Here is a 9189-nt window from a genome sequence, read left to right as displayed (position 1 = left end):
TTAAACAACTGAAAACAATTGAACAAAAGGCAGTTAGGCAGGGAAAAATTTTTAAAGAAGCTGGGTTGTCATCAGCCTGGAATAATAATTGGTAGAATTAGGTGGGAGAGAAGATTAGTCTTGTGTAAAGATATAAAAAACTTAATTTTTCGTTCAACTATATAAAGAAATATTTCTCCAACCTAAAGCCCTTTCCAGACTTTTTCCTTTAGAAAAGTATATAAAAAGTAAAAAACAAAAGCTAAGGCTTGGAAAAATAAATTAAGGGTAGTAAACAAATTTGGAACAAGAAATACCTCTTGTCTACCCTCCCCATCTCCTGAAGGGTTGAGAGTTATAACTAAACAAAAAGTAGAATGCTTCTTTCCCTATTTTGAAGGAATTAGGGTACAGATCACAGGATCCCTTTGACCATTTCAACAGAACTCTTGAAGGGAATAGTCAGATAAGGAATTGAGTAGATTTAGGAGATTAATCCAGTTGGTTCTATTTGATAGAGGAGAATGTTAACACACACCTCCCCTGTCCTCTCTACAAGGATTAGTTTCCCACAAGAGACAAAGCTGTCCTCAGGACCTGATTGCTTCTTACTCCTTTTGACATATTTTTGTTGTCACCTTAGGGCATAAAAATTTCTGCTCACATTAAGTCTAGTCTCTCAGATTTGGTGGGTACCTGAGACCGTTAAAGTCCTCAAAACCTGTCCTAGTGGCCAGACATGTTTCCATAAAAAGACAAATGTAGCAATGTCTACCAGAGCTGAGGTTAAGTGCCACTGTACACTTTTTGTATAACTGTTAGAGCAGAATTAACTAATTTTTGTTAACTATTCAGTGACTTTTGAGTACTTTACTTCATCCCAAAATTGAACCTGAACTAACATGCCTGATATCTCAAGGAAGATAATTAAGAAATGTAAGTATGAAAAGGAAATAAGACTGTTGGAACTCTAATTATATTATAAAGTAAAAATCATCAAAACTGGTACTGGTTAAAAATAGATAACTGGAATAAAGTACAAATAAGGAAAAATCCAAAAACAATCAAATTCAATAAGTCAATGTTGGATAAATCTTAGAACATACATTATTTGGGGATGATCTCCCTATGTGACCAGAACTCCTGGGAAAACAGGAAATACATTTGGAAGAAATTAGGTTTGGACCAAAAACTTAGACAATATATCAAAATAAGATCAATCAAAATTAAAGGTCATATTATAGAATAGTATCATATCAAGGTAGAGGGAGAGTTCTTAATCAAACAAGAGTGATAGTCACTTAGGAGAAGATATATCATTCAATTACATAAAATCGATAAGCTTTTGCACTAACAAAATCAATGCAAGTAGCATAAGAAAAGAAGTTATTGATTGGGTAGAAAAATATTTGTATCAAATACTTCTGAGAAGGGTCTGATATTCAAAATATGAGAACTAACATAAAAATGTAAAAATATAGTAATTTTTCAATGGATAAGTGGTTAAAGGATATGAACAGAACTCTCAACATAAGATTTGTAAACTATTAACAACAAATGGAAAATTGTTCCAAATCACTAGAAATAAGAAAAAATGTACATCAAAACAACTGATGTTTTCCTCTGTTAGAAGTGGACCTAAAAAGGGGGCAGCTAGGTGGAGCAGTGGATAAAGCACAGGCCCTGGATTCAGGAGTACCTGAGTTCAAATCCGGCCTCAGACACTTGACACTTACTAGCTGTGTGACCCTGGGCAAGTCACTTAAACCTCATTGCCCTGCAAAAAAACCCACAAAAACCAGAAGTGGACCTAATATTAGCAACCTGTTCTGGTCACATAGGGAGATCTTTCCCAAGTAATATATGTTCTCAGGTTTATCCAACATTGAGTTATTGAATTTGATTGTTTCAGATTCTTCTTTATTTGTAATTTATTCCACTAACTATTTTTTGTTTGTTTGTTCGTTTGTGTTTTTTTTTTTTGTGAGGCAATTGGGGTTAAGTGACTTGCCCAGGGTCACACAGCTAGTAAGTGTTAAGTGTCTGAGGCTGGATTTTGAACTCAGGTCCTCCTGAGTGCTCTATCCACTGCACCACCTAGCTGCCCCCCACTAATCTATTTTTAAGTAGCAACAATTTTGATGATTCCTGCTTTATAGTATAATTAGAGTTGGAAAAGTGTTATTTCCTCTTCATACCTACATTTCTTAATTATCTCACGTGAGATACTAGTCCTTTTATCCCCATAAGTGAATTTCACTGTTTTGTGTAGGTCTATAAAGCAATTCTTTGGTATATTAATTTAGGCAGAATCATCACTTTTTATTATATTTCCATGAGATTTTAGACATTTTGAATGCCACTCAAGATGCTACTGAGAAATTTTTGTATTCATGTTAGACTTAAATGTTTATAATTGTTAATTGTGTTGTGTAATAGTTTGGGTTTGACTTCTATGTTCTTTCTGTCCATGTATGTATGTATGTATGCTTATATATTCTGTAAGCAATGCCTAAAGTCTACACTCATATAAAACTTCAGGCCAGGGTCCATTATAGAGTATATTTTGTAGAAGGACTAGACAACTACTTTTCTGAAAGAATTATAAACAGCTAAAAGTGAATAGCTAAGATAATAATATATATATAATAGGAATAAAATTGTTTCTATTTTAATTTATTTTGATTTTTATGATGCTGTTGAATTTCCCCATTCACTTCTTAATCCCTTACAATCTAGTTTCTGACCTCACTCCTAAACTGACACTACTTTCTCCACTGTTACCAATGATTTCATAATATGTGCTTAATAAATATTTTTTATTAAATCCAATTAATCCCATTATTAAATTAAATAAAGTCAATATCTCAGCCTGCTTCCTTTTTAATCTCAATACAGCTTTTGTTTTTAAAAATATTTTCTTTTTCTCCCAGTTACATGGAAAGACAATTTTTAACATTCATTTAAAAAAAAATTTTGAGTTGCAAATTTTCTCTCTCTCTCTCCTTTATCTCCCCCCTCCCTGATAGAGTAAGCAATTTGATATAGGTTATAAGTATTCAATCACGAAAAACATTACCACATTAGTAATATTGTGAAAGAAAACACAGATCTAAAGGATAAAAAAAATTTTAAAATACAGAAGGTAAAAAAAAGTATGCTTTGATCTGCATTCAGACTCCATTGATTCTTTCTCTGGCAGTAGATAGCATATTTCAACTTGAGTCCTTTGAAACTGTCTTGGATCATTTGTTCAGTACAGCTTTTGAGGCTATTGACCACTCACTCCTAGATACTTTGTGCTCCTTGAGCTTTCATGACACTGCTCTCTCCCAATTCTATTCTTCATTGTCTGACTATTCCTTCTTCTTCTTCTTCTTCTTCTTCTTCTTCTTCTTCTTCTTCTTCTTCTTGGCAGGGCAAGTGTCTGAGGGCAGATTTGAACTCAGGTCCTCCTGAATCCAGGACCGGTGCCTTATCCACTGTGCCACCTAGCTGTCTCTGACTATTCTTTCTTAATCAACTTTTCTGTATCATCATCCATGTCCTGACTTTTTACCCTAGGTTTGTGCCCAAGGCTGTTTGGATCTTCTTATTTCTTTGCACTCTCTCTTGGAAATCTTACGGCTTTCTATTGGTTCAGAGATTATCTCTTTGAACATACTCTCAAACCCATAAATCCAACCCTAATCTTTCTCCTAATCTGTAATCTTGTATCACCAACTGGGTACTAAACATCTCAACTTGGTTTTACCTTAAGCATCTCAAACTTTATATGCCCTATTTCTATCCTCCCTGTTGCCCAAGTTCACAACTTTAGAGTTATCGTTGACTCATAGAATCACAGATTTAGATCTGGAAAGGAACTGAGAAGCCACCTGATTCTAGTTCCTCACTTTACAGGTAAAGAAACTTCACTGTTACTTCCTAGTTTTCAACCACTCACAAAATCTTAGTTCTATCTTCACATGTCTTAATGTAAACAATCCTGTTTTCTCTACTTATTGGTAAAATCAAAACTGCACTGGATTTGGAATAAAAAAAGCTGGTTCAAATCCTTACTTTGTAAATTACTACCTTTGTGATCTTAGACAAGTCACTTAACTTGATCTCAACTTCCTCATTTGTAAAATTAGGGTACTGAGCCAAATGGTTACTAAAATCTCTTCCAATTCAAAATAAATGAAACTCGGGGCACCTAGGTGGTGCAGTGGATAGAGCACCGGCCCTGGAATCAGGAGTACCTGAGTTCAAATCCAGCCTCAGACACTTAACACTTACTAGCTGTGTGACCCTGGGCAAGTCACTTAACCCCAATTGCCTCACTAAAAAAAAATAATAATAAATTAAAAAAATAAATGAAACTCACAAGATCTAGAATATCAAGGGAAATGATGAAAATCAGGGACATAGGGAGAATAGCACTTCCAGACCCCAAATATATTATAAAGCATAAGTCACCAAACCATTTGGTATTAGTTAAAAAAAATGGAGAGATAGATCAATGGAATAGACTAGATGAGAGGGAATCAGAAACAATAGAACTCGATACTCAGTGTTTGATAAAGTGCAAGACATAAATTACCTAGAAAGCAACTTCTTATTTGATAAAAACTGCAGGGAGAACTGGAAAACAGTGTGGCAGAAATTAGGCTTAGAGCAACACCTTACAAAACACTACACAATACATTCTATATGGATAATTAACCTTAATATGAAAAATCCTACAACAAAAAAATTGGAAGAGAAATAGATTTTATACTTTTCATAGCTATAGGTAGGAGATGTGTTCTTATCCAAACAGGAGATAGAAACAATTACAAAAGATAAAAAGATAACTTTGATTATGTGAAATTGCAAAAGTTCTGCACAGACAAAATTAATACACCTGGGATAAGAAGGGAAGTGGCAAAATGGGAAAGAGATCTTTATTTCAAATTTCTCTTATAAAACTTGTTTTCCAAGATACAAGTTTTATATATGTGTATATACATACATACATACATACATACATACATACATACATATATGGCTGGTAGCAGTTTCCCAATAGATAAGTGGTCAAAGGATATGAACAGTTCTCAAAAGAATTGCAAAGTATTCAAAGACACATGTAAGAATGCTCCAAATCACTAATAATAACAGAAATACAAATCAAAAGAATCCTGAAGTTTCACCTCATACTCTGAAAATTGTCAAAGATGAACAAAAATGGCAATAGTCAATGTTGGAAGGGTTATGGAAAGATAGGCAGACTGATGCATTGTTGGTGGTGCTGTGAAGTAGTACAACCATTCTGGAAAGCAAAATATATGCAACTATGACTTATATGCTAATTATCCAGTTTTGATCCCCATCACTTCTCACCTTATTGCTATTATTGTAGTAGCCTTCTAATTGGTATCCATGCTTCAAGTCTCTTTCTCCAATCCAACCTTTTCCCCACCTTTATCTAGCTGCCAAAATAATCTTCCTAAAGAAAGAAAAAAAATGAACATATTATATTGCTCTTCCTTCCCCCACTGCTCAGGAAACTTCATTGGTTCACAATTGCCTATTAGATAAAATGCAAACTCCTTAGCTTGGCATTTAAAGTCCTGCATATTCTGACTCCAGCCTACCTTTACAAATATTTCATACTTTCCAAACAAGGCAATTTGTTCTCTATATGTGACATTCAGTTTTTTGTTACTGTGCTTTCGCACATGCACACCGGGAATTTGCTTTTCCCCTGAGTTTTTAGATTCCTTCAAAGCTCCATTCAGGTGCCATCCTCTACAGGTCAGCTTTTCTGATCTCATAACTCTATAGAAAACTCTTCCTCATCAAATGAATTTGACTCCATTTATCTGTGCGAATATTGTATTCTACTCCCTCCTCCTACCAATAGTACATATTTTCTTTGAAGACAAGTAATATTTTTGATTTGTCTTCTCATCCTTAGTGCCTAATGCAAAGCTTTGCTCATTTCATGGGGGTGTGGAGAATGGGGTAAACAGTGTTGTGGTGTCCAGCCCTGTAACTTCATCAGTTGGAGAACTCTTTGGTATTATTACTATCAATACAGATGAACAACGTATCTATAATTTTTAGTCTGGAAGAGGTGCTTGAGATTCTGAAAAATGAAGTGACTTGTCTATGGTCACATAGTCAGTATTTGTCAGAAGTACAACTTCACCTCTAATGGACCTGAGTAATCTTGACTACAAGATTGCCCATCTAGCCATTTGTCATGCTGCCTCTCACCTTTACATAGTAGATTCTTAATAAATGCTTATTAATAAGCTTGAAAAAATGAGTCTTAAATTTTTCATCTCTGTAATTTTCAACATCACTTAAAAACACTCACAGATTGTGACACTATTTTTAATGGCACAAAACATTTTCTAATTTGAACATGATATTCTAGGGTTAGGGCTTATGACTAAACTGCACATCTAATTTTATTAAAATCCAAATCCTCCTCTGCCTACACATTAAATGCTTCTTATCATATTCTATTTATGAGCATTCATATGCCAATGACCCCAATTTACACTCTGCTTTTCCCCTAATTATCCAAATGGTAGTTTTAATGATCTCTGATGTGGTTTCATAGCTAAGTGACTATCATATTATTGTTGTTTTAAATTTTTTAGAACATCTCTGTCAGACAACTAATCATCAGTGACAAACCATAACCTTTGTCCCATTATTTGTCAATTTTCTAATTGCAAGTTGATCATCTTTTTAGTCATATTTTTAAAAATATAAATTGAAGTTGAGATATTAATTAGGCCTAAATAAGAATTTTTATTCCTTTAAACACATGAATGAAATGAGTGTCTTTGTTTTTAATTAAGCAAGATGTATATATGGCTATTAGGTTGCTTTTGTTTAAAAATGAACTTGCAGGCATGTAAATATATGGATGCATGGATACATGTATCTATATGTTGGCACATACATACATATCTGCCTTTAAATATTTCCAGTAAACAGAACATTTTTAGAATGATAGTTTTGATTTAAAAAAAACTTGCTTTAAATCCACAGAATGAGATGAAAGAACCAGGCATGCTGTATTATATTAATTCATGACTTAATTTTTGTTTTATTCTCTTTGACCTAAAATAGGTCTATACAGCTCAAAAATCATGGGAAATTTACTGATTTTATGGTGATTAGGTCAGTAGAATTGACAGATCTTGACAACATCTTGTGCTTTAATGGTAATTTTTTCCTTTTCCCCAAAGCACTTTCACACATGTCAATTTATTCTCCTATTCTACCCTTTTAGATGCATTTAGTGTTGAGGGTAGTTTATACCACAAAATATACTTCCTTCAAATATTCAGGAACGAGAGGCAGCACTACATAGTATATAGGGGGGTAAATTTGCAGTAAAGAAGACTTGGGTTCAAGTTTTGCCTATGAAATATAACCAGCCACAAAACCTCTCTGTACCCCTAGGTGATTCTCTAAGACCAATTGCCAAGCTACATAGGTAGAGACAACTTTTCCACAGCAAAAATTCTATATATTGAAGTCACAGTTCTAGATCCTTTCACCCTTCAGAAAAAAAAAAAAAGTATTCCAGCAAAGACCTGGAATTTAGCCCTGAAATATCTGGATAGTTGTGACTATGCAGACTTGGATTTTGGTTCATTTTGTGTTAAAGATTGAATGAAATTCTCTAGTTCTTTAGTTTGTCAAGAGCTTTCTATATAGCAAGCACTCCAGCAAGGATGAATTACATGTATCTAATTTTAAGAGAATTGTATTGATATGTTTTGTTTTTGTATTACAGACATTAAAAGATTGTCGCCATTCTGTGAGCAGTCTCTTGTAACAAAGTAAAAACAATTAAGTAAAATTAATGATATAGGGATGTCATCTGAAAGCACAAACAGTATTCTACATCTACAATACTCCTTCAATATCTATTTTTATTTTTTTTAAATAATAGAGATCTATTTTCTCTCCCTTCCATTTCCAGGCCTCCTTTAAAAAAAAAAGAAAAGAAAAACAAGTGAATGAAATCAGTGTCTTTTTAAATTAAGAAGTATGTGTATAGGTTTCTGTTTGAATAGATTTTTGTTTTAAAAATATAATTATAATAAATATGCATAATCAAGTAAATAAACCCCCTCACTGGCTGTGTACAAAAAAAAATGTGTGTCTAATTCTGCACCTTAAACATACCACCTTTTTGTCAGGAGGTGAATAGATTGTTTCATCATTGTTCCTTGGATGCTCATTGTATTGATTATAGTTCTTATAGCTTTCAAGGCTGTCTTTACAGTGTTATTATTATTGTGTAAATTATTCTGCTAAATAAAATTTTAAAGTAACTTCTGCTCATTTCATTTTACATCAGTTTGCAAAAGTCCTCAAAATTGTTTCTTTTAATAATATTTTTGCTATAGTATATAGTGGTGTTATAATGTGAATAATATTGGCGCAATAATATAAACAGAACAACTTACTTTACTTTTCTGCTTACTTCACTCTAAAAGGATTCATATACATCTTTCCATGTCTCTTTGAAACAATCTGTTTCCTTGTAATACTCCTCCACATTCCTATATCATAACTTATTGAACCTTTCTTCAATTGATAGGTTTATCTTTAGTTTCCAGGGTTTTTTCCATCACAAAGAAGAGCTGCTATAAATATTTTTGCACATATAGAACCATTTCCTTTTTTCACTGATCTCTTTTGTATATAGGCCTAGCAGTGGCCTTGTTGGATCAAAGAATATCCACTGTTTAATAACTTTTGGCATATAATTCTAAATTGTTTTCCAGAATGGTTGTTTCCATTCATAGGTAGACCAATAGTGCATCAATATACCTGTTTTTTCTATAGCCTCATCAATATCATTTTTACCAATGATAGGTATGAGATTTCTCTGATAAAGATCCAAGATATGTAAGGAACTGACTCAAATTTGTAAAAATAAGAGCTATGCCCAGTTGATAAATGGTATAAAGATACGAATGGCAGTCCTCAAATGAAGAAACTTAGGCTATCTTTAGCCCTATGGGGAAAAAATGCTCCAAACATATCTGTTTCATTCTTCACCCTAAATCTGAGACCCTTATGTCAGGAGGTGGAGGGTTTGTTTCATTACTGATCCTCTATTAATCAGAGAAATACAAACTAAAACAATTCTGAGATTTGACTTCACATACATATTATGTGTTTTCTGAATTAAGATCTAATTCA

Source organism: Dromiciops gliroides, chromosome 1 (assembly GCF_019393635.1).
Source record: "Dromiciops gliroides isolate mDroGli1 chromosome 1, mDroGli1.pri, whole genome shotgun sequence".
In the NCBI taxonomy this organism is placed as follows: Eukaryota; Metazoa; Chordata; class Mammalia; order Microbiotheria; family Microbiotheriidae; genus Dromiciops; species Dromiciops gliroides.
The sequence above is the reverse complement of the archived record's forward strand: the minus strand, read 5'-3'. Positions refer to the sequence as shown.